This window comes from Hordeum vulgare, chromosome 7H, assembly GCF_904849725.1.
Source record: "Hordeum vulgare subsp. vulgare chromosome 7H, MorexV3_pseudomolecules_assembly, whole genome shotgun sequence".
In the NCBI taxonomy this organism is placed as follows: Eukaryota; Viridiplantae; Streptophyta; class Magnoliopsida; order Poales; family Poaceae; genus Hordeum; species Hordeum vulgare.
In genome coordinates, this window is record NC_058524.1 from 48,442,368 (window position 1) to 48,469,853 (window position 27,486).

Below are 27,486 nucleotides of genomic sequence, written 5' to 3' on the forward strand. Positions count from 1 at the left end.
GCTGGAATTCGTCAGATACCATTTGCCATCACGCATCTTCATTTTCTTCATATGATGTGTTATATGTATGCATGATTTACAAGACTCAGGGGGAGATCTCCATGATATAGATCATCAATGTGCATTTGCTGTGAAAAGCAAAATCCTCAAGATATGCACATCTTCAGGGGGAGTCTCTCTGAATCTTGTTTTCAAATTCCTCAAATGAGTATTTACACTTCATATTTTTGATCCCTGTTGAAGACTTAACCTAATTGTCATCAACCACCAAAAAGGGGGAGATTGTAAGTGCATCTAGTGCCCCTTAGTGATTTTGGTGGTTTGAAGACTTATAGGTTAAGTATCTAATGTGTTTGTAAGTGTACACAGGATCTATAAGTCATTGAGGAGTTTGAGATATTTGAAGAATATCGACCCCTAAAAATATATGTCTTCAGTTGAAGAAATTGGTATGAAGCTAAAGAAATGAATCGCGAGGAATCTGTGATGAAATTGATATTCCTCATGAAGATACTGATATTGAGAAGTCCGGTGGTTCCTGAAGAAAATCATTCTGAAGAATTTGAAGCATGAAGATTTACACTTTCTGTTTTACTTTCTTCGCATTTGAGTAATAGGAACACCGTACTGTTAAAGGGGGTCGAAGTTACGCTATGGAATGAATTTCCTCATGATGCTCAACCCAAGCCAAATCCTACCAAAAGCCTCAAGTGAGGAATATGAGTGACATGAGGACTCTCACAGTTGAGGGTTTCGACCGTTTCGATAGCCACGCCAAGTCACTGGTCTTATCCACTCCAACGGTCATATTAGTTAAGGGCATTAGTGTCAAATCATGTCGGGATGCTCCCAGGCTATAAATAGCCACCCCCACAACCACTAGCTGGTTGGCTGCTCCGTTAGAAACTGACACTTGTCATAAGAGCAACCCAAATTCCTCAGAGTCTTCGAGAGTAATTCATCAGTGAGGAAATACACCATCCACCGAAACCACAAACCAAACCTAGTGATTGAGCATCACTGAAGAAGTTGTTCCTGTGTGGGACTGAAGCCTTTTACCTTTGAGGACTGTGCATCCTCCAGACGGTTAGGCGTCATGGTCTAGAACGTTCCAGCAGTTAATTGTGGATCGTCGAGTGACCAAGTTTGTGAGGGTTTGGAAGTCTGCCGTGAAGACTTACCACAAGTGTTGGGCGAGGACTGTGTGTCCTTAGCTCAAGGAGAATACGGTAGGGACTTTGAGTCCCGGGACTGGGTGTCCTTTGGTTTCAATACCAAGCCGCTCTAAACCAGATGTACAACTGTCACAGCAGTTGGAACTGGGTCATCAACGACTGTCTTCACTGAGAAACGGGTTCTAATTCCTCAACTCTTTACTTTCCCTGTATTATGTGTTGATGACTTTCACTGTGACTGTTTGAAGAATTTGCTGAAGACTTTCTCTGAATTTCCTACCCCAAATTCTTCACGATAGTTAATCATCATCTGTATTCTGCGTGCCTGCTTACTATGCAATCTGTTTTCACATTCTTCACTCTGAAATATTGCTATTGTGAACGTTTGCAAGTATGATCCTTTACTGTTTCCGCTGTAAGTTAGTCATCAGTGAGGAATTTCCTCAAAAGGAATTTCCTCAGTGATGAAATTCTAAAAATCTCCTATTCACCCCCCTCTAGTCGATATAACGCACTTTCACATCTAGAAAGCAATTATCAATAAATAAAACGATTAAAATGTCCATGCACCGGTGGTTGTGGGTGAGGAGGAGGAAGGAGTATGAGGGGAACGCTTCGGGCTACCGATGATTTTATTGCACGGGCTTTGAGACACAAATCTCCTCAATAACTAAGCTTCCTAGGGGTAAATTTTTTGAGAAGCAACCGTGGCTACGAAATTTGTTTTGGCCTCTCGGTTTTGACCAAGACATTGGGTTAGGCCTCGTGAAACAAATTGCAACCCCTCGTAAAGATGGTAAGTATACCCATATAAAATATTACTAACTTTATTGCAATGTATATTTGTGTATATAGCATATTCTATTGACTCGTATCTAATAGATATTCCCTCCAAACCATGTAAGGTGAGATGACTATGGTTGTGCGACCAAGGTGGTATTTAATTCTCCAGATTGCATTACGGGTCAGGGAAAGCCAACCGAATCCATTGCAAAAATAGGGATTGACACCCGCATTACTACCTTAATCCTATCATATCATCCATGCAACATAATCTGTCACACATCCAGCGAGAGATTACCAATAAATAAAACAATTAAAATGTTCATGCACCGGTGGTTGTGGGTGAGGATAAGGAAGGAGTGTGAGGGGAAGTCTTTGGGCTACCGGTGATTTTAATGCATGGGTTTGAGGCACAAATCTCCTCAATCACTAAAATCCCTAGGCGTAAATTTCTTGGGAAGCGACTGTGGCTATGGATTTTGTTTTGGCCTCTCAATTTTGATCATGTCGCTTGCGTGGGCCTCTTTAAGGAGCTCCCGCTGGATGGTATGGGCCTTGGTGTGAGTGGGTGGGAAATGGCCGATGGAAACAAACACACACATTTTTCTTCAACCGCGGACCGCCTCTCCACTTGACCCATTTCTTTCATCACCATGTACGCAGCCACTTCCTTTCTCTATTTCGCTATCAGCGCACGTACGCCCCCTCCTCCTTACCACGCGTCGCCACCAGCCCTACCTCATTTAGCACCTTCATCGAGATGGTTGTGCTTCTTGGACAATAGAGCTATGTTGGACTTGCCCTCCTCTACCCGTAAAGGAGGAGGACTGAATATATGTGAAATTATCTCACTACCTCTTCCTCCCCCGCCGCAAACGCCGCCACCGGGAGCGTGGCTAGATTAATGGGATTATATGTTTTAAGACACGAGACCTAGTTGGGTAAAATGTTGTGATTTGGGTCAATATTTTGGTGGAAACTATAAAATAAGGGAGGGTTAACCATGAACCGTGTCAGAATTTACAAGGGCAAGATTGTACTGTGGCATAACCCCATTATCTCACCATATGACTAGAGTGTTTCCTTCTAAGAATAATCATTTTCTCAAATGCAACCATTGGTAGCATGTGAAACAAATGACGTATTAGGTAAGGATGGTTGGTATACCCATGTACAATATACTAACTTTATAGCAATGTATATTTGTGTATCTAGCATATTCTATTGACTAGTATCTAATAGATACTTCCTCCACACTATGTAAGGTGAGAGGACTATGGTTGTGCGACCAAGATGATGTTTAGTTCTCCTGATCGCATTACGGGTCGGGGAAAGCAAACCAAATCCATTGCAAAAATAGGGATTGATACCCGTATTAATACCTTGATACTTTGATATCATCCATGTAACATAATCCAGCATACATCCAACGAGCGATAACCAATAAATAAAAAAAATTAAAATGTCCATCCATCGGTGGTTGTGGGTGAGGAGAAGGAAGGAGTATGAGGGAAACGCTTTGAGCTATCGGTGATTTTATTGTACAGACTTCGAGACACAAATCTCCTCAATAACTAAGCTCCATAGGTGTAGATTTCTTGAGAAGCGACTGTGGCTACGGTTTTTGTTTTGTCCTCTCGATTTCGACCAGGTCATTGGGTTAGGCCTTGTGAAAAAAATTCAATCGAGTAGTAGCATGTGAAACAAATGACGTGTTAGGTAAGGATGGTGAGTATACCCGTGGAAAATATTACTAACTTTATTGAAATGCATATTTGTCTATCTAGCATATTTTGTTGACTCATATCTAATAGATACTTCCTCCATACTATGTAAGGTGAGAGAACTACGGTTTTGCGACCGAGGTGGTGTCTAATTCTCCTAATTGCATTATGGGTCCGGGAGATCCAACTGAATCCATTGCAAAGATAGGGATTGATGCCCACATTAATACCTTAATCCTTTGTATCATCCATGCAACATAACCCATCACACATCCAGTGAGCGATAACCAATAAATAAAATGATTAAAATGTCCATGCACCGGTGGTTGTGGGTGAGGAGGAGGAAGGAGTATGAGGGGTACGCTTCGGGCTACCAATGACTTTATTGCACGGGCTTTGAGACACAAATCTCCTCAATCACTGAGCTCCCTAGGGGTAAATTTATTGAGAAGCGACCGTGGCTACGAATTTTGTTTTGGCCTCTCGATTTCGACCAGGTCGCTGGGTTAGGCCTCGTGGAACAAATTGCAACCCATTAGTAGCATGCGAAACAAAGCACGTGTTAGGTAAGGATGGTTAGTATGCCCATATAAAATACTACTAACTTTATTGCATTGTATATTGGTGCATATAGCATATTCTTTTGACTCGTATCTAATAGATATTCCCTCCAAATTATGTAAGGTGAGATGACTATGGTTGTGCAACCAAAGTGGTATTTAATTCTTAAGATTGCATTCCGGGTCGGAGAAAGCCAACCGAATCCATTGCAAAAATAGGGATTGATACTCGCATTACTACCTTAATCCTATCATATCACCCATGCAACATAATCCGTCACACATCCATCGAGCGATTACCAATAAATAAAGCAATTAAAATGTTCATGCATCAGTGGTTGTGGGTGAGGAGAAGGAAGAAGTATGAGGGGGACGCTTTGGGATATCGATGATTTTATTGCACGGGCTTTCAGGCACAAATCTCCTCAATCACTAAGCTCCCTAGGCATAACTTGCTGGGGAAGCGACTGCGGCTATGGATTTTGTTTTGGCCTCTCAATTTTGACCAAGTCGTTAGCCTGGGCCTCGTGAAGGGGCTCCCGCTGGATGGTATGGGCCTTGTTTTCAATGGGTGGAAAACGATCGATGGAAACATGCACACAAATTCTTCTCCAACCGCGGACCGCCTCTCCACTTGAACCCTTTCTTTCATCACCGTGTACGCAGCTGCTGCGGCAACAAAAGTCCTTCCTTGGCGCTAGGAATTCTTCTTGTTACTTCTCTGGTTTGCGTCGGTTTTTCCCTTGAAGAGGAAAGGATGATGCAGCACACGAGCAGTAAGTATTTCCCTCAGTTTGAGAACCAAGGTATCGATCCAGAAGGAGGGCCTCGTCAAGTCCAGAGTACCTGCGCAAACACAAACAAGCTTGCACCCAACGCTTCAAAGGGGTTGTCAATCCCTTCAAGATTGTTTGCAAAGTGAGATCTGAAGGCGGAAAGTGCAACGAAGTAAAAAGTGTAAGGCTGAAAATATGGTGTGGAGTAGACCCTGGGGGCCATAGTGTTCACTAGAGGCTTCTCTTATAATAGCAAAGATCACGGTGGGTGAACAAATTACTGTCGAGCAATTGATAGAACCGCGCAAAGTCATGACGATATCTAAGGCAATGATCATACATATAGGCATCACGTCTGAGACAAGTAGACCGATACTTTCTGCATCTACTACTATTACTCCACACATCGACCGCTATCCAACATGCATCTAGTGTATTGAGTTCATGACGAACAGAGTAACGCCTTAAGCAAGATGACATGATGTAGAGGGATAATCTCAAACCAATGATGAAAACCCCATCTTTTTACTCTTGATGGCAACAACACGATGCGTGCCTCGCTACCCCTTCTGTCACTGGGTGAGGTCACCGCACGGTATGAATCCAAAACAAAGCACTTCTCCCAATGCAAGAATCATAGATCTAGTTGGCTAGACAAAACCCACAACTCGAAGAGAATTACAAGGATATGAAATCATGCATAAGAGAGATCAGAAGAAACTCAAATAAGATTCTTAGATAATCTGAACATAAATCCACAATTCATCGGATCTCGACAAACACACCGCAAAAGAAGATTACATCGGATAGATCTCCATGAAGATCATGGAGAACTTTGTATTGAAGATCCAAGAGAGAGAATAAGAAATTTAGCTACTAGGTATGGACCCGTAGGTCTATGGTGAACTACTCACGCATCATCGGAGAGGTCATGGTGTTGATGAAGAAGCCCTCCGTGTCCGAATACCCCCTCCGGTAGGGCACCAGAATGTGCCCCAGATGGGATCTTGCGGAGACAGAAGCTTGCGGCGGCGGAAAAGTACTTTCGATGATCTCTTGATATTTTGGGGATTTTTAGGGAATTTATAGGCGCAACCCCTAGGTCAGGGGGCTCTCAGGGGGCCCACAAGCCTGTGGGCCGCGACCTACCCCCCTGGCCGCAGGGTGGGGGCTTGTGGGGCCCCTGAGGCTCCCCTGCCTTGGCTCTCAAGCTTCCCGATCTTCTTCCGTTCCGGAAAAAATCTTTTCGAGGATTTTCTTCCGTTTAGACTCCGTTTCAAAATCTCCTCTAAAAGGGGTCAAAAACATGGAAAAACAGGAACTGGCACTTGGCACTGAGTTAATAAGTTAGTCGCAAAAATATATAAAAGGCATGCAAAACATCCAAAGTTTGACAAGATAATAGCATGAAACCATCAAAACTTATAGATACGTTGGAGACGTATCAAGCATCCCCAAGCTTAACTCGTGCTCGTCCTCGAGTAGGAAAGTGATAAAGAACGAATTTTTGATGTGGAATGCTACCTTGCATAGTTGTCCTTTGCAACTTATTTCACGTGACATGAATGTTCAGATCTGTAAGATTCAAAACAATAGTTTGCTATTGACAAGAAAATAGTAATACTTCAAGCAAACTAGCAAAGTAATCTTGAACTTTCAAAATAACAAGGCCAAAGAAAGTTATCCCTACAAAATCATATAGTCTAGCTATGCTCCATCATCCTCACACAACTAATGTAAATCATGCACAACCCCGGTATTGGCCAAGTAATTGTTTTCGCACCCTTACTTTCTCAAACTTTTTATAACTATCACGCAATACATGAGCGCGAGCCATGGATATAGCACTATAGGTGGAATAGAGTGTGGTGGTGGTTGTGAGACAAAAAGGGAGGAGGTAGTCACATTGACTCGGCGTATCAATAGGCTATGGAGATGCCCATTAATAGATATCAATGTGAATGAGTTGGGATTGCCATACAAGAGATGCACTAGACCTATAAGTATGTGAAAGCTCAAAAGGAGAACTAGTGGGTGTGCATCCAACTTGCTTGCTCACGAAGACCTAGGGAAATTTTGAGGAAGCCCATTGATAACCCACAAGTGTAGGGGATCGCAACAGTTTTCGAGGGTAGAGTATTCGACCCAAATTTGTTGATTCGCTGACAAGGGGAAGCTAAAGAATATTCTCAAGTATTAGCAGCTGAGTTTGTTAGATTCAACCACACCTGAAAGATTAGTGTCTGCAAGCAAAGTATCAGTAGCAAAGTAATATGATAGCAATGGTGCCAGAATCGATCTGTTGACGGCAGACTATTCCTAACTTGGCGTCCCCGGCAACGGCGCCAGAAAAAGGTACGTTGACGAGTAACTATTCTTCCCCGACAACAGTGTCAGAAAAGATCTTGCAACAAGTAACAGCGGAGTGGCAAGTAACAGCAGTAGCAATAGTAGCAGCAAAGTGACAGCAGCAGCAACAGTAGCAGCAAAGTGGCCCAATCCCTTTTGTAGCAAGGGAGAAGCCTAGACAAAGTAACAAAGCGAGGACCAGTAGTAAAAGACTCGTAGGCAGTGGATCGGTGATGGATGAGTGTGACGGATGTGATTCATCATGTAACAGCTATAACACGGAGAGATATGTAACTAGCTCCCGTTCGTCAATCTAATGTAGGCATGTATTCCGTATGTAGTCATACGTGCTTAGGGAAAAGAACTTGCATGACATCTATTGTCCATCCCTCCCGTGGCAGCGGGGTCCTAATGGAAACTACGGGATATTAAAGTTCTCCTTTTAATAAAGAACCGGACCAATGCATTAACACTTGGTGAATACATGAACTCCTCATACTATGGTCATCTCCGGGAGTGGTTCCGGCTATTGTCACTCCGGGGTTGCCGGGTCATAACACATAGTAGGTGACTACAACTTGCAAGATAGGATCTAAAACACACATATATTGGTGACAACATAATAGGTTCAGATCTGAAATCATGGCACTCGGGCCCTAGTGACAAGCATTAAGCATAGCCAAGTAGTAGCAACATCAATCTAGAACATAGTGGATACTAGGGATCAATCCCCGTCAAAACTAACTCGATTACATGATAGATCTCATCCAACTCATCACCGTCCAGCAAGCCTACGATGAGATTACTCACGAACGATGAAGAGCATCATGGAATTGTCAATGGAGGAAGGTTGATGATGACGATGGCGACGATTTCCCCTCTCCGAAGCCCAAAACGGACTCCAGATCTGCCCTCTAGATGAAGAACAGGAGGTGGCGGCGCCTCCGTATCGTAAAACGCGATGAAACCCTCTCTCTGATTTTTTTTCCGGGCGAGACGGAATAAATAGAGCTGAGTTCGGGGGCGGTAGTGCCACGTGGTCCCCATAAGCCCTCACGGCGCGGCCAGGAGGGGGTGGTCGCAGCCTGTGGGCTTGTGGCCCACTGGCACGCCCCCTCCGATGGATCTTTGCGTAGGTATTTTTCTTTTATTCCAGAAAAAATCTCTGTAAATTTTCAGGACATTCCGAGAACTTTTATTTCTGCACAAAAACAACACCATGGCAATTGTGCTGAAAACAGCGTCAGTCCGGGTTAGTTCCATTCAAATCATGCAAATTGGAGTCCAAAACAAGGGCAAAAGAGTTCGTAAAAGTAGATACGACGGAGACGTATGAAATCCCCCAAGCTTAAAGCATTGCTTGTCCTCAAGCAATTCAGTTGACAAACTGAAAGAGACAAAAGAAAAACTTTGACGAACTCTGTTTGATCTTGTTGTTGCAACTATGTCTAACTCGTAACCAGAATTTAAGCAAGATCACAAGCAAACCACAAAAGCAAATGACATCTAGGTCTCACGGTAAACTCATATCAATGGCATAATCAACTAGCGAGCAAATAATAATAAGTCTCAAACGTCAACACTTCAATCAAAACAACTTGAAGCATTACGAACAGATGGTATCTCGCTAGCTCTTTCTGAGACCGAAACATAAATGCAGAGCACCTTCAAATACCAAGGGCTGACTAAACATTGTAACTCAAGGCAATGAAGATCCAGTCATAGTCATACTCAACACAGTTAAAAGCAAAGCATAAAAATGACAGAGGTTCTCTCTAATTGGTGCTTTTATAAGAGGAGGATGACTCAACAGGAACATAAATAGACATGCCCTTTGTAGAGGGAAGCATTGATTTGTAGAGGTGCCAGAGCTCAAGCTTTGAAAACAGAGATAATAATTTTTTGGTGGCATGCTTTCATTATCAATGCAATGACTAAGAGTTCTCAACATCTTCCACGCTACACATGCTATAGGCGGTTCCCAAACAGAAAAGTAAAGTTTTGACTCCCCCACCACCAATCAATCACACTCCACGGCTAGCCGAATCCTCGGGTACCGTCCATACCAACATCAATCCTGGGGGAGTTTTGTTTGCAATTATCTTTTCGATTTGAGCATGGAACTGGGAATTCCAATTACCGGCCCCTTTCTCGTGAATGATAGTGAATAAACACATATTGAGGATAACACGCCTAGCATGGAAGATACCAATAGCCCTCTGTCACCACATGAGCGGTTCGAGCATGCAAAACAGATTATTTCTTGAAGATTTAGAGAGTGGCACATGCAAATTTACTTGGAACGACAGGTAGATACCGCACATAGGTAGGTATGGTGGACTCATATGTCACAACTTTGGGTTCATGGAAGTGGATGCACAAGCAGTATTCCCGCTTAGTACAAGTGAAGGCTAGAAAAAGACTGGGAAGCGACCAACTAGAGAGCGACAACAGTCATCAAAATGCATTGAGATTAATTAACATTGAGTGCAAGCATGAGTAGGACATAAATCACCATGAACATGAACATCATAGAGGCTATGTTGATTTTGTTTCAACTACATGCGTGAACATGCGCCAAGTCAAGCCACTTGAAACATACAAAGGAAGATACCATCCTATCATACTACATCATAGTCATCTCAACATTCAGGTTGGCAACCAAGACAGACCATTATAAGCTCCTAGCTAAATAAGCATGGCATAAGCAACTATGATCTCTAAGTTGTCATTGCAAACATGTTTCTCTCACAACAAAGCTGAATCAGTGTAGTGCCCCAGATGTAACCTTCCCTATTTGGAACCTATTGCATGTGGGTCCACCTTGCCTTGGATATGATGATGTCATTTTGTGTCTATGATTTCATGTGATCATACTTTGTCTTCCCATTGCATTCATGCATCCATTCATCCATGCCTTCTTGTGGTAGTTGTTAATGTGTGGCGGTGAGGTGATTTGATGTGATGTCAAGTGTTGTGTTGTGATGTGATGTTGTGTGGTTTTAGAAAGAGGGGTTTCAACTATGTGGATTTTAAAGCTATTCCAAAACCTCTTTCCCTTACTTATTATCTTGAGCTCAAGTTTTATTTACTCTTTCCCTGTTTTAAAATTGTAGATCCATTAGAGTATTTCCTTGTGGTTATGGGGTCATGTCTAGGGTATTTTTTTGGTCTTGCTATAATAGGGTGTATTATTAAAACAGGGTACCAAATTCTGTTTTTGAGAATTACTTGAGTGCTCCAAAAATCACTTGGGTATTTTATTAAAATGAGTCATAATTCCCTTATGACCAGGCATATTTTTTGTTTTATTTTTAGGAGCCGTGGTGTTGCCTAGGATTTATTGTTTTGTCTGTGGTTTGTTTAAATGGCCCTTCTCTAACCGGCGCACCTGTTTGGGCCTGCTCCTCTTCGCTGGCCCATGAACTCTCCCTCTCCCGCAGGAGCCCAGTCCCGCGTCCATCATCTTCCTCCCGACGTCATGCATGTACGAATGAGTTTCAGCCTCCCGATCAGCGTATTCTTGATCTTGCGGCTCTAGCTTGCCCCCCTAGGACGATATATACTCTCCTCTCCCTCCCCCAGGCGGCTAGGGTTCCTCCTCTCCCTCGTCTTCTCCCCTAGCGCCGCCAGGGCATCACCTTGTTGTCTCCAACGCCATGGCCGGCTACTGGTGAGCTCGATGCCGGCGGACTGTTGCTCCTCCTCCTGCTCCAACCAATGCAAGAGGGTGCGATGGTCAAGGGAGGCCCATTCCCATCAAGAGCAAGCAACGGGAGCGACCACGTCGTTGGCCTCGTCATCCTCCTCTTCCTCCTCTACGGTGGTCGTTCCTGCTGCACCTCGTCGTCGCTCCTTCTTCTTCCACGACGCGTCGCCCTCCTCCCTCGTCTCCCCCTCGGTGAGCAGCCGTAGATCAGTTCCTTCCTCTCCTACGCACGCATGGGCTCGAGCTCGTCGTGGGTTCGCTCGGGCGCAGTAGTAGGCAACAACGCTGGCGAAGGCATCAACTTCTGCTTGTTGTTGGTAGTGGCACTAGGGTGGTCTCGAGGCAGGAATGGATCCCCTGCGGATCCTACTTCCTCCTCCGCAGCGTAGAACAGCCGTTGGAGTTTGTGGTAGTCGCCGCCGTCCCCTCCGTTTCATTCGCCGGCGAGCTGTAACGTAGCATAGAGGTGCATCGTGTTGTTGTGTGTGCGTGGGGTGTAGCGTTGTGGTGCATGTGGTGCTCGCAGGATACGGCAGCAGGAGGCGTGCCCTCCTCATAGCCCTAGCGCACCCCCCTCGTAGCACTGCAGCAGCAACAGAGTAGCGCCGGCGAGATCCCTTCCCTGCTCCGGCAAGCCAATGGAGCAGAGTAGCAGAGAGGGGTCCTTTTTCTTCTCTTCTGCTCCTACCTTGTCAGCTAAGGTATCGTAGCGTGGTGGTAGCTGTGCATGTGTGCTAGTTGGAGGTGCTGGGTTTGATTCCCCCTCGGCACCTTTTTAGTTTGTTGATTTCGGCACAATAGTCTGCAGGGAAGCCTTACGTTGCCTGGCCCCTCTGTTCTATCGATCAGATGACAGTAGCAGAGTGGTATGGGTAGAGTTTGTGCACGAGGGGCACAGGCATTCGAATCCCAGGATGCCCCCTTTTATTTTCCCTTCTTGATATATTTTTTCCTTTTTTTGCTTGCTACTATGCTAGTGACACAACCCATAGGTGACAAGGGCAATCATTTTTTCACTTCGCTGCAATAAGAAATGCCATATGATGAGTGCATGTGTGTGTGTGTGCATACACATGAGGTTAGCCACATGTGTGTGAGTGTGTGGTGAAGCTATCCCAAGTGTGTGTGTAGGTGCACTAGTGTCTTGCTTATGTGGAATAGGTGATATGTTTGTGTGCATGTCATGGGGTGCTTATGGTGTGAAGAACACACCCACATGAACATAGTTCATGAACTCCCTAGTTGTGAGCATGTGTATGTGATATGGTGTTCCCATCTTGTGTTACTAATTTAGAGACCTACTTCTTGTGTTTGGAGCAATAACATGTTTGAGGTGTGTAGTGGAGTGGATGTGTGTGTGGGGGACACCCCACCTTTGCAAGCAAAACTATGCACCTTCACATGTCCATATGTGAGAGGGCATGGTGATTTGTATGTGTGGATAGCTTGGTAGAAGTGGTTGTGAAGTTGATGTGCATGACACAAACATGGGGTTCAAACCCCCATGTCACTTTGTCATTGTGCACATGAGCTCAACCATGTAGTAGTTGATATAGTGAAACTACATGAAATGATGCCCTATTCACTAGGCATGATTTGGAGTAGTTTCCTCTTCCTTAATTTGTGGTCACTTGTTCCAAGTAAGTGCCCACATGTTATATATGATTTTGGGGTAGAATCTCCCAAGGAATCCAGTGGTGAAGTTAGTTTTGCCATTAGGATACTTTATGGAGTTGACATATTCAGATGTGTTGCAAGTTTGTTCTTTGTTTCCATGGAATAGGTGGAGCCCAAGGGCATGAGTTTTTGTGTGGTAGAAGTAGGGGTTTTGCTTTACACCATGGTGGTGTCATTTATCACTTGGTGTTACTTGTGTGCAAGTTATGCCTAGCCAAAGTGGGCATGTGGCTGGAAATTCCAGCTTAGGTGAAATCTGGAATTTCACTAAGTCTGGGAATCTGAAAACATTTTCTTCTCCTGTAGATGAGATTGTGCTGGTCATGGTGCTGTGATCTAGCCTTAGTTCGGTGCTAGGAATTTGGACATGATATGTTTGTGAATCTCCCTGTTAAATTGCATCCCATTTGGAGTCCAGTAGGTTATGTTTTGGCTGATGTCAAAAAGCTTCAGAACAAAGACAGAAAGTCAGGTGCAGGAATTTTCACTAAGTCCCTGAGATCTGATGGTTTTGGGAAAGTTTGCAGGCTTGTATCTTCCTGTGTATAATTCCTTTTTGTGTGATTCTTTCTTGTGCTTGTAGTATTCTTGGTTGGATACAGCCACATATATTATTTGTCATATTTGGAGGGCTGTAGCTATGTTGCATGTAGTTCACAAAGTGCTAAGATGCAGATTATGGCAGATTACGTAGTTTTGCCATTTTGATGATTGTGGGTGCTTAGTTGATGTTGTGGTGTTATTCCTTGCTCCAATCCATTCATGTTGGGTTGTTATATGTCTTGGCAACCTGGGAATACCAGATTTGTGCCATTTGAGTGTGTGGTGTTGATTTGACACGTAGGGCTTCATATCTTGTTTCGTTGATTCCCGTTGATCCGTAGCTCCGATTGTAATGTTCTTTATATGGTTTTGCATCGTTTTAACGAGACGCATCTGATCATGTCATTCTCATGCATGTCAAAATAGCTTAGTGTACAGTTCTGTCCAGAAACTTGTAGTAGCTTCTCTTGCTTGTGCTAGTGATAGAAATAGTGATGCATGCTCATTTTTCATCTCATGCATCATGTGCTTGTTGCATCTTGAGGTGCTGTTGTTCATTGGATGTTATTATTATGTTGGGTAGCACCGGGATCGGAGAACGAGTGTGTGGATTCGGGAGAGTACGTGCAGGACGAACAAGAACCATTCCATGCTGAGGATATCACATGCAAGATGATATGACCTTGATTCCATCTCTAGACTTGTTATGCTAGTTTGCGTTTCCATGTCATATTGCTCGCTGCCTACCACTGAATTAAATTGCCTCTTGATATGCCATGAACCCATACACTGATCCCTTCCTAGCAAACTTGATTGGCTAAGTAGGCTTACCTCAGCTACTAATGTTAGTGTTGCTGGATGCAGGTGCTTTGACTCATGTGATAACATGAGCTTGATATCATTATCTTAAATGCCGTTATTTAATTAATGCACCTATATACTTGGTAACTGACGGAAGGCCTAGCCTTTTGCCGGGTGCTTTGTTCCGTTATTGCCCCTTAGTTACCGGTTACCAGTGTTTGATTCCATATCGATCGCTCCTAACACGTTCGGGGTTGTTATGGGGACCCCCTCGATAAATCGCGTAGTGTTAAGGCTTATACGGTAGGACCCAACATTGGTGTTAATTTGCTAATCACTTAATAAACTGCATAGGGAATGATCACCCAAAGTATCTTTAATAAACAACCCGGGCCAGTGCTCCTCATGAGTGTTGGTCCAAACTGGTCTGCCTGCGGGGCCATCACAAGGAAACTTGAGGTTTGGTACCTGTAGCTAGTTCCATCCGGCGTGTCCTGAGACTGAGATACACGGCTCTTATCGGGGTCGTCGACACGTCGGGAGGTCCTGCTAGTGTTGCCTTACCTTAGCGATATATCTTGCGTATAGGAATCCTGGTGAAGCTTTGGTTTCCCCCAGAGTTGAGGTTTTCCTCCAAGGAATCCCACGAGATCACGAGATTCGTGATAGAGGATTACTTTGCGGCCCGTGTACGTTTGTGATGGACTAGTTGGAGCACCCCTGCAGGGTTTAATCTTTCGGAAAGCCGTGCCCGCGGTTATGTGGCAACTTGGAATATTTTGTTAACATCTGGTATTAGATAACTCAAACAAAAGCTAATAAAATTGCCAACTATGTGCGTAACCGTGACTGTCCCCTCGAAGATCTCTCTTCGATCGGGAACACGGTGGGGTTATGAATGACGTAGGTAGGTGTTCAGGATCACTTAGTGATCAAGTATTCTTGACCGCTAGTATAGACCACCTTCATAAAAGCTTACGTAAGTTAGCCACCAAATCAAGCTTAGGATGCTGCAACCTCAAACACTTCACCTTAACCTACCTAATAACTTGACTAGTTCTGGCACCAAGGTCTTAGATTGCTGAGTCCCCGTGACTCACGGATTCCTCCAAAATCCCAACAGGTTCAGGTACCCCAGAGACAGATGATCCCGGCGGCACTCAGCTGGCATGGCAGTACGACAAGGAGACAGACCGCCTTTATGTGAACTATTCAGAAGATTGAGGCGTGGTCGTGATCGTGGGCCTGCGGGCAGGGTAGCATGGCATTTCTATGTTTTGTAATCCGTAGCGGAACTACCTTGGTTGTATGTGTGATGTACTCCGAGATATTTATGAGAAGGCAATTGAATCCCTGATTGTCTATCTTTATTATTATGTATGTGCTGTGTTACCCGTTTGCGAGACGCTTAGATGCGCTCCTTTCCAATTCGGGGCTCGATCCCCAGATCGTAAAGGACCGCATCTTGGTCGTTACAATCAGGCATGATGAGCTAGTCATATTTACAAAAACAAAATAGATCGAGTTCATACCAGCTTTTCCAGGCTCAGTCACTTCATCATATATCGTCATTATTGCCTTTCACTTGCACGACTGAACGATGTGAACAATAATAAGAGTGCTCGTGCATTGGACTACGCTAGAATCTGCAGGCAAACACAAAGGAGAAGACAAAGTAATATGGCTCTTTGAAAGCTAAACAGGTATGCATGCAAGAGCCACTAAACATTGTAACCAATATCTTCTACCTTGACCCAAAGAAAAAAGAGAACTATTTACACAGGAAAGCTCCCAACAAGCAAAAGAAGAAAAGAAAATCTTTTTGGGTTTTCAAACTAGACAGGCACACGAAAAGAAAACGAGAAAAAGAAAATAAACTAGCATGGATGATACAGTGGCAAAGTGTGAACACCGGCTAACAAAGTGACAGCATAAGCAAGAATGTAAAGTCGGTGAGAACACGTACTCCCCCAAGCTTAGGCTTTTGGCCTAAGTTGGTCTACTCCCATGGATGGTCCTGGCGAAACCCATAATCATAATGGGGGTTATACGGGAGCGCTGCAGCCACTGCCTGAATAGCTGCCTCACAGAGACGAGCAACCTTTGACTCCCTCTCATACTCCTCTGCCTCTCCTCTGGTTATGTAATATCTCCATTTTACCTGAAAGTCAAAGAAAGCAGGAGCAGGAAGGGTAATATGGAAAACACGCTGCCAGTTAAATATCAAACGGTATAGGAGGGATTCGTCATCCCTCTCAAGGAACTGGTAGCGTGTCAAAGCGACGCGATCGAGGAAAGCTATATGGAGCGGGGGATCTCCTTCGCGGATGGGTACTCCAAGAAAATTTGCTATGCGAGTGGCATAGATCCCACCAAAGAAATCCCCTTCAATAGCATCCTTATTCAGCCTCCTTGCTATAATAGCTCCCATGTTAAAGCTTTTGTCACCCGTCACTGCGCTCTTAAGGATACTAAGGTCGGGTGCGCAGAGGTGACAATGCTCAATCTTGCCATTAATGCATCTGCCTATGAAGATGGCAAAGTAATGCAAGGCAGGAAAATGAATACTCCCCATGGTAGCTTGCGTAATGTCTCTAGTTTCTCCAACAGTAATTCCAGAGCAAAAATCTCTAACCGAAGATTTAGGAGGATCATTGGGGCTACCCCAAGTAGGTATTTTGCAAATTCTATTGAAATCCTCTAAATCCATGGCATACGATTTATCATAGAGATCAAACAGTACCGATGGCCCACGGCCAGCTGAAATTTTGAATCTACGAACAAAAGAGGCAGTGAGAGCAACATACTATTCACATTTATCGGAGATGAATTCTTCGAGTCCGACGTTGTGAACAAGTGCATCAAACTCATCTTTGAAAGCTACCTCAATCATAAATTCATCAGAAGGCCATTCACATGGTTGTACCTGCGCGTCCCTTGGTTGGTAAGGATCAGGCTCCCGAATCGCAAGACGGGGACCTCTCTTGCTTGAGGAACCACCATGAAAGTCTCTCCTGAACATCTTCCTTTTCTGAAATTTTCAGTGACCCAAAGGAAAGGTGAACAAGGTTCAACTAAACTTGTAGCAACTACTCCCACAAGTGCCTAGAGACCATATTACGCATCAAAACTACTTGGGACCAGCTAGAATCAGCATGCAAAGCTCAAGAACATGGTCACCAAGGCAGCAAAAATACGCGGAGTATACGACACTAGAGCAAAAACTAATTGGACCAATGGAGGAGTCACTTACCAAGGAGTAATTTCCCCAAAACAGTTCGGAGAACGGTGATTTGAGCAAAGAGATCAAAAATCCCAGCAAGAGGAGCAAGAACACGGGTTTGAGCTGCGAAACAATTTTTTCTGGAGGTAGGAGAACCAGACGAGAGCAAGAATGAGTGGAGGGGGTGCCTGTGGGCCCCACAAGCCTGGGTGGCGTGGCCAGGGGGTGCCCGCGCCCCTAGGGCTTGTGGCCCACTGGTGTGGGCCCCAGACAAACTCTTTGTTTCAGAATTTTTCAAAAATTCCAGAAAAAATCATACTTGATTTTCAGGACGTTCGGAGAACTTTTATTTTCGGGGTACTTTTCTACTGGACGCTAAAACAGAAAACAAGGAAAACTAAACTAAATCTATCATTTTTCTTCTAAGCAACCTAAAGTGAAAGCTTGGAACAGAGGTTTGTGACTCCTCGATTCATCCATCTCATGGTCATGGAAAGAAAATCCGTCAATGAGGTTGATCAAGTCTCCTCGACAAACCTTTTCGAATCGCAAAAGAGAACGGAGAATTTTTCGAATAGTCACTAGGTCACCTCAACGGGGATGTGTATCTCCCTAACAAGCAAATCATACTTCATCTTGACACGAGGAATAGGGCATTCAAAGCTCCCAATGAGAATCGATGAAGTTTTTTCGATAGCATTGATGCAATGTACTCGATATTGTTTCTTCGGAAAGTGCACTGTATGGTCATTACCATTGACATGGAAAGTGACATTGCCTTTTTTGCAATCTATAGCAGCCCCTGCAGTGTGTGAAAAGGGTCTTCCGAGGATGACTGCCATGGTATCGTCCTCGGGAATATCCAAGATAACAAAGTCTGTTAAGATAGTGACATTGGCAACCACAACACGCACATCCTCGCAAATGCCGATAGGGAAAGCAATTGGTTTGTCGGCCATTTGCAGAGAGATTTCAGTGGGTGTCAACTTATCCAGTTCAAGTCTACGATAAAGAGAGAGAGGCATACCACTAACACCGGCTCCAAGGTCACATAAAGCAGTTCTCACGTAGTTACCTTTAATGGAGCAAGGTATAGTGGGCACACCGGGATCACCTAGTTTCTTGGGAGTTCCACCCTTGAAGGTATAATTAGCAAGCATACTGGAAATCTCAACCTCAGGTATCCTCCTCTTATTAGTCACAATATCTGTCATGTACTTAGCATACACAGACATTTTGAGCATATCTGTCAAACGCATTTGCAGAAAGACAGGTCTGATCATTTCAACGAATCGCTCAAAATCCTCATCATCCTTTTTCTTGGATGGTTTGGGAGGAAAGGGCATGGGTTTCTGAACCCATGGCTCCCTTTCTTTACCATGCTTCCTAGCAGCAAAGTCATTCTTATCGTATCTTCTATTCTTAGGTTGTGGGTTATCAAGATCAACAGGTTCAATCTCCACATCCTTATCATTGCTAGGTTGAGCATCATCATGAACATCACTATTGATATTATCATTAGGCTCATGTTCATCACTAGATTGTGTTTCAGCATCAGAGACAGAGGCGTCGTTTGGACTCTCAGGGGTAGCAGCAACAGGGTTGCCAGCGTGCAGGTTCCTATCATCTTTCTTCTTCTTTCTAGGATGACTAGGTGCATCAGTGCTAACTCCTTGAGAATCTTGTTCAATTCTCTTCGGATGACCCTCAGGATACAAAGGTTGTTGGGTCATTCTACCGCCTCTAGTAACGACTCTAACGGAATTGTCATTCAACTCATTGAGCAAGTCATTCTGAACTTTAAGTACTTGTTCTACTTGAGTAGTAACCATAGAGGCATGTTTAGTCAGAAGCTTAAGATCATTGCCATTTCTGTCCACACAAGCACTTAAATGACTAAGCATACGAGCATTCTGTTCCAATTGTCTGCTAACATAATCATTGAAACTCTGTTGTTTGGCAACAAAGTTATCAAATTCATCCAGGCATAAGCTAGCAGGTTTATCAAAAGGAATATCACTCTCATCAACCCTACGCAGAAAGTTTACTTCTACTACCTGTATCGGATTATCCAGACCATGGATCTCTTTGATAGGTGGTAGATTTTTGACATCTTTAGATTTAATGCCTTTCTCTCTCATAGATTTCTTAGCTTCTTGCATATCTTCACGACCGAGGAATAGAATACCTCTTTTCTTCGGAGTTGGCTTAGGAGGTGGTTCGGGAATAGTCCAAGCATTCTCATTGCACAAGATGTTATTCAACAGAATCTCAGCTTGTTCTACGGTTCATTCCCTAAAAACACTACCGGCACAACTATCTAGGTGGTCTTTGGAAGCATCAGCAAGTCCATTATAGAAGATATCAAGTATTTTGTTCTTCTCAAGAGGGTGATCAGGCAAAGCATTCAATAGCTGGATGAGCCTCCCCCAAGCTTGTGGGAGACTCTCTTCCTCAGCTTGAGCAAAGTTGTATATTTCCTACAAGGCATCTTGCTTCTTATGGGCAGGGAAATATTTTTCAGAGAAGTAGTAGACCATATCCTGGGGACTACGCACACAACCAGGAGCAAGAGAAGTGAACCAAGTCTTAGCATCATCCTTTAGCGAGAAAGGAAACAGCTTGAGGATATAGTAGTGGCGGATCTTTTCCTCACTAGTGAATAGGGTGGCTATATCGTGCAGTTTGGTAAGATGGGCTACAACCGTTTCAAACTCATAACCGTGAAAAGGATCATATTCGACCAGAGTGATTAACTCAGGGTCGACAGAGAATTCATAATCCTTATCGGTCACAATGATAAGTGAAGTTGCAAACTTCGGGTCGTATTTCATCCTAGCGTTGAGAGATTTTTCTTTCCACTTGCGCAGTAATTTCTCAACATCATAGCTTTCCTTACACGCAAGAAAATCCTCAGCTATCTCTCCCTCCATAACATAGCGCCTATCAGGCATAACAGGCAATTCAGGCATAGTAGCAGGTTCTACTTCAATAGTATCAGCAGTTTCAAAAGTATCATCATGTCTAGCATCAACTCTAGCAATTTGTGCATCAAGGAATGCACCTAGTGGCAAAGCAGTATTAGGCATAGCATCATCAGGCATAGTATCAAGCATAGCATCATCAGGCATAGTATCAAGCATAGCATCATCAGGCATAGTATCAAGCATAGCATCATCAGGCATAGTATCAAGCATAGCATCATCAGGCATACTATCAAGCATAGCATCATCAGGCATAGTAGCAAGCATAGCATCATGGACAACAGAAGTAGCATCATCAAGCACAGGCGACATATCAAGATTTCTAGCAGGAGGCGAAGTCACAAACTTACTCAAAACTGAAGGTGAATCAAGTGCAGAGCTAGATGGCAATTCCTTACCTCTCCTCGTAGTGGAAGGCAAGATTTTAGTTCCTGGATCTTTCGGATTCGTCATAGTGACCAGCAGACGTCAATACCAAGTGACTCAGAGAATATAGTTGTGCCTCCCCGGCAACGGTGCCAGAAAATGTCTTGATAACCCACAAGTGTAGGGGATCGCAACAGTTTTCGAGGGTAGAGTATTCGACCCAAATTTGTTGATTCGCTCACAAGGGGAAGATAAAGAATATTCTCAAGTATTAGCAGCTGAGTTTGTCAGATTCAACCACACCTGAAAGATTAGTGTCTACAAGGAAAGTATCAGTAGCAAAGTAGTATGATAGCAACGGTGCCAGAAACGATCTGTTGACGGCAGACTATTCCTAACTTGGCGTCCCCGGCAACGGTGCCAGAAAAAGGTACGTTGATGAGTAACTATTCTTCCCCGACAACAGTGTCGGAAAAGATCTTGCAACAAGTAATAGCGGACTGGCAAGTAACAGCAGTAGCAATAGTAGCAACAAAGTTACAGCAGCAGCAACAGTAGCAGCAAAGTGACAACAGTAGCACCAATAGCAGCAAAGTGGCCCAGTCCCTTTTGTAGCAAGGGACAAGCCTAGACAAAGTAACATAGCGAGGACCAGTAGTAAAAGACTCGTAGGCAGTGGATCGGTGATGGATGAGTGTGACGGATGTGATTCATCATGTAACAGCTATAACACGGAGAGATATGTAACTAGCTCCCGTTCGTCAATCTAATGTAGGCATGTATTCCGTATGTAGTCATAGGTGCTTAGGGAAAAGAACTTGCATGACATCTATTGTCCATCCCTCCCGTGGCAGCAGGGTCCTAATGGAAACTATGGGATATTAAGGTTCTCCTTTTAATAAAGAACCGGACCAACACATTAACACTTGGTGAATACATGAACTCCTCATACTATGGTCATCTCCGGGAGTGGTTCCGGCTATTGTCACTACGGGGTTGCCGGGTCATAACACATAGTAGGTGACTACAACTTGCAAGATAGGATCTAAAACACACATATATTGGCGACAACATAATAGGTTCAGATCTGAAATCATGGCACTCGGGCCCTAGTGACAAGCATTAAGCATAGCCAAGTAGTAGCAACATCAATCTAGAACATAGTGGATACTAGGGATCAATCCCCGTCAAGACTAACTCGATTACATGATAGATCTCATCCAACTCATCACCGTCCAGCAAGCCTACGATGAGATTACTCACGAACAAGGAAGAGCATCATGGGATTGTCGATGGAGGAAGGTTGATGATGACAATGGCGACGATTTCCCCTCTCCCGAGTCCAAAACAGACTCCAGATCTGCCCTCCAGATGAAGAACAGGAGGTGGTGGCACCTCCGTATCGTAAAACGGGATGAAACCTTCTCTCTAATTTTTCTGGGCGAGACGGAATAAATAGAGCTGAGTTTGGGGGCGGTGGTGCCACGTGGGCCCCACAAGCCCTCACGGCGCGGCGAGGGGGGTGGCTGCGGCCTATGGGCTTGTGGCCCACTGGCACGCCCCCTCCGGTGGATCTTTGCGCAGGTATTTTTCTTTTATTCCAGAAAAATTCTCCGTAAATTTTCAGGACGTTCCGAGAACTTTTATTTCTGCACAAAAACAACTCCATGGCAATTCTGCTGAAAACAGCGTCAGTCCGGGTTAGTTCCATTCAAATCATGCAAATTAGAGTCCAAAACAAGGGCAAAAGAGTTCGGAAAAGTAGATACGACGGAGACGTATCACCCATCATTGGAAAATACAAGCCAAGTTATATAATGAAGATTCCCACTAGCATATGGTAGTGACAAAGCAAGAAGCTTTCAATCATGAAGAACATGGTGCTATCATGAAGCACAAGTGTGGGAAAAGATTGTAGCATTGTCCCTTCTCTCTTTTTCTCTCTTTTTTCATTTGGGCTCTTAGGCCTCTCTTTTTTCTTTTCTCTTTTTTTTCTTTTTGGGCTCTTTGGGCTCTTTATTTTTATTTTTTATTTCCTCACATGGGACAATGCTCTAATAATGATGATCATCACACTTTTATTTAGTCACAACTCAAAGATCACAATGATGATGACTCCATAGGAAATGCCTCTGGCAGTGTACCGGGATGTGCAATGATCTAGCATGGCGTATGACGTTGAAACATCTCGCTAGCTATCTTACGATCATGCAATGGCAATATGAGAGTGACGGCACAAGTCATGAGACGAAACGGTGGGAGTTGCATGGCAACATATCTCGGAATGGCTATGAAAATGCCCTAGTAGGTAGATATGGTGGCTGTTTTGAGGAAGGAATTTGGTGGGTTTGTGCACCGGCGAGAATTGTGCGGCACTAGAGAGGCTAGCAATGGTGCAAGGTGAAAGTGCATCTATACCATGGGCTCAAATTAGTAATGAAGAACTGACATACTTGTTGCAAAAGTTTTTATTAGTAATCAAAACAAAGTGCTAAATGCATACTCCGAGGGGAAGGGTTGGTAGGTGTAAACCATCACGCGATCCCGACCTCAACACAAAGGATGACAATCAATAGATCAATTATGCTCCGACTTCCTAACATAGCGGTTCACCGTACGTGCATGCTACGGGAATCACTAACTTCAACACAAGTATTTCTAGATGCACAACACCCTACTAACATAACTCTTAATATTTCCAAATCCATGTCTCAAAACTATTTGAGAGGAATCAAAACTTCTTTTTCTACTCAATGCACGTGAAGATGGAGGTTTTTGCATCCTCTTTGGGTATCTATCACTTTTGGGGCTACTTTCTGTAACGACTAAGATGCGGTCCTTTTCGATCTGGGGATCGAGGCCCCGAATTGGAAAGGAGCGCATCTAAGCGTCTCACAAACAAGGTATCATAACACATACATAATAATAACAGAATGACAATCAGGGGTTCAATTGCCATCTCATAAATATATCAGAGTACATCACGCATACAATCAAAGTAGTTCCGCTACGGACTAGAAAACAAGGGAAATGGCTATGCTACCTTGCCTGCTGGCCCACGATCATGACCACGCCTCAATCTTCTGGATAGTTCACGTACAGGCGGTCATTCTCCTCGTCGTACTGCCACGCCAGCTGCGTGCCGTCGGGATCACCTGTCTCTGGGGTACCTGAACCTGTTGGTGTTGTGAAGGAATCTGTGAGCCACAGGGACTCAACAATCTATGACCTCGGTGCCAGAACTAGTCAAGTTATTAGGTTGGATAGGTGGAGTATTTAGGTTTCAGCATCCTAAGCTTGATATGGTGGCTATCTTACGTAGAACATATATGAAGGTGTTCTATACTAGCGGTCGATAATACTTGATCACTAAGTGATCCTGAACACCTACCTACGTCAATCATAACCCCACCGTGTTCCCGATCAAAGAGAGATCTTCGAGGGGACAGTCACGGTTACGCACACAGTTGGCAATTTTATTAGCTTATGTTTAAGTTATCTATTACCAGATGTTAATAAAATATTCCAAGTTGCCACATAACCGCGGGCACGGCTTTCCGAAAGATTAAACCCTGCAGGTGTGCTCCAACTAGTCCATCACAGACGTACACGGGCCGCAAAGTAATCCTGTATCACGAACCTCGTGATCTCGTCGGATTCCTTAGAGGAAAACCTCAACTCTGGGGAGAATCCAAAGCTTCACTGGGATTCCTATACGCAAGATATATCGCTAAGGTAAGACAAGACTAGCAGGACCTCCCGTCGTGTCGACGACCCCGATAAGAGTCGCGTATCTCAGTCTCAGGACACGACGGATGAGCGACGCGTATAGTGGCCTGATAGAAGACTCTCAAGTTGCCCTGAGTTGGACCCGCACAGTGCTCTAGTTTGGACCAACACTCATGAGGAGCACTGGCCCAGGTTGTTGATTAAATTCCTCGGGGAGGCCATTCCCTATGCACATTATTATTAAGTGATTAGCAGATTAAAACCAATGTTGGGTCATGCCGGACAAGTCTTAACACTACACGATTTATCGAGGGGGTCCCCATAACAACCCCGAACGTGTTAGGAGCGATCAATATGGAATCAAACACCGGTAGCGAGTAACTATGGCGGCAATAAAGGAACAAAACACCCGGCAAAAGGCTAGGCCTTCCGTTATTTACCAAGTATATAGGTGCATTAATTAAATAACAGAATTAAGATAATGATATCAAGCTCATGTTGTCACATCAGTCAAAGCACCTGCATCTAGCAACGCTAACATTCAAGTTTGCTAGGAAGGGGTAAGTGTTTGGTTTCATGGCATATCAAGAGGCAAATATTTCAGTGGTAGGCAGTGAGCATATGACAAAGGAAACATAATCTAGCATAACAAGTCTAGAGATGGAATCAAGGTCTTATCATCTTGCCTGTGATATCCTCAGCTTGGAATGGTTCTTGATCGTCCTGCACGTACTCTCCTGAATCCACGAACTCGTTCTCCGATCCCGGTGCTACCCAACACAAGAATAACATCCAATAAACAACAACACCTCAAGATGCAACAAGCACATGATGCATGAGATGAATATGAGCATGCATCACTATTTCTATCACTAGCACAAGCATAAAGAGTAAATACATGTTCCTGGACAGAACTGCATCCTAACCTATTTTGACATGCATGAGAATGACATGATCAGATGCGTCTCGATAAAAAGATGCAAATGCATATAAAGAACATTACAATTCGAGCTACGGATCAACGGGAATCAACGAAACAAGATATGAAGCCCTACGTGACTAAATCACCACCACACACTCAAATGGCACAACTCTGGTATCTCCAGGTTGCCAAGACATAAAACAAACCATCATGGATGGGGTGGAGCAAGGAAGAACAGCACATCATCAACTAAGCACCCACAAACATCAAAATGACAAAACTACACAATCTGCCATAAACTGCATCATAGCACTTTGTGAGCTACATGCAAAGCACCTACAGCCACCCAAATATGAGAAATAATATATGTGGCTGTAGCTATCCAAGAATACTACAAGAAAAATCAAGAATCACACAAAAGGAAATTAAACACAGAAAGATACAAGGCTGCAAACTTGCACAAAAATATCAGATTTCAGGGACTTAGTGAAAATTCTAGTTTCTCACTTTCTGTCTTTGCTCTGAAGCATTTTGACAGCAGCCAAAACAATATCTACAGGACTCCAAATGGAATGAAATTTTACAGGTTTCTAGACAAACATATAAGCTTCAACTTTCTAGTTGAAAGCTAAGGCTAGATCACAACACATTGACCTGCACAACCTCATCTACAGGAGAAGAAATTATAAACAGATTCTCAGAGATTTTCACTAATCTGGAATTCCAGCTACAAGCCTACTTTGGATGGGCACAACTTGCACATATGGATTCCAAAACATGAAATGAAACCAACATGTGGTAGAGGGGGTCACCCTCTACTACCACAACCAAGAAACAAACACAAAGGCACACCACAACTCATGGAACCAAGTTCTAAACATAGAAGAAAAATGAAATATGTCATCTCCAGAAATTTTCCAATGGAAAAACTAAGTTCACCAATGGATTCCTTGGGAGATTATACCCCAAAATCATATATAATATGCCTGCACTTACTTGGAGCAAGTGACCACAAACTAGGAATGAAGAAACTACAAGAAATCATACATAGTGAATAGGGCAACATTTCATGTGCATTTCACTAGACAACTCCTACAAAGTTACTTGCCCATGTGCACAACACCAATGGTTACATGAGGGTTTTGAACCCATGTATGTGTGCCATAGCACATCATTCACCACAAGCACATCTACCAAGCTATCCACAACCACAAAACACCATGCCCTCTCACATATGGTCATGTGAAGGTGCATAGTCTTGCTTGCAAAGGTGGGGAAGTACCACACACACACATCTACTCCACACCACACTACAACATGCTCTTGATCAAAACACAAGAAGTAGGGCATCTAAATAGTGACACAAGATGGGAGCACCATATCACATACACATGCTCACATCTAGGGTGTACATGAACTATGTTCATGTGGGTGTGTTCTTCACACCATAAGCACCACAAGATATATGCACACCAAACCTATCACCTACTCCACATAAGCATGACACTATGAACACCTACACACATAAAAATACAAAGCTAGCACCACCTCACATACACATGCACAACACCATGTATGCACACACATGCACACATACACCACACCCACATAGGCTGCCAACACCACTACAAGCACTAGACAGGAAAGAAAAAGAAGATGCACACCCTCATGCCTATTATACAGGCACAAGAAGTAGCAAATAATAGCAAAGAAACAAAATAAGAAAGAAAGAAAGGGAAATAATACAAAAGGGCTGGTCTGGATCGAACCCCAGTGCCCGTGGATACTACCACAGAGCCCAAAACCCACCAAGCTAATGCCACTATGCTCGACAGAGACAGGGGTTCGAACAGGGTAACTTGTTCCTGGTGGCTACTGTGCCGAAGCAAATGAGAAAAAATAAAAGGTGCCGAGGGGGGATCGAACCCACGCCCTCTCAACAGGCACACATCGAACGTTACCACTATGCTACGGTCAAGGAGTTCGACAGAGAAGGGGCATAATCCCTTTTGAGCATTCCCCTTCGAGATACACAGGAGAACCACGGCAGCCGGAACAGGGGAGCTGTCCCGTCGGCGACACATGTCAAATCGTGTAACAGCTCGTTGATGGAAGGATGCCTACGCATCCACGGTTCCATTCCCTACACTAATTCTGCTCGAGAA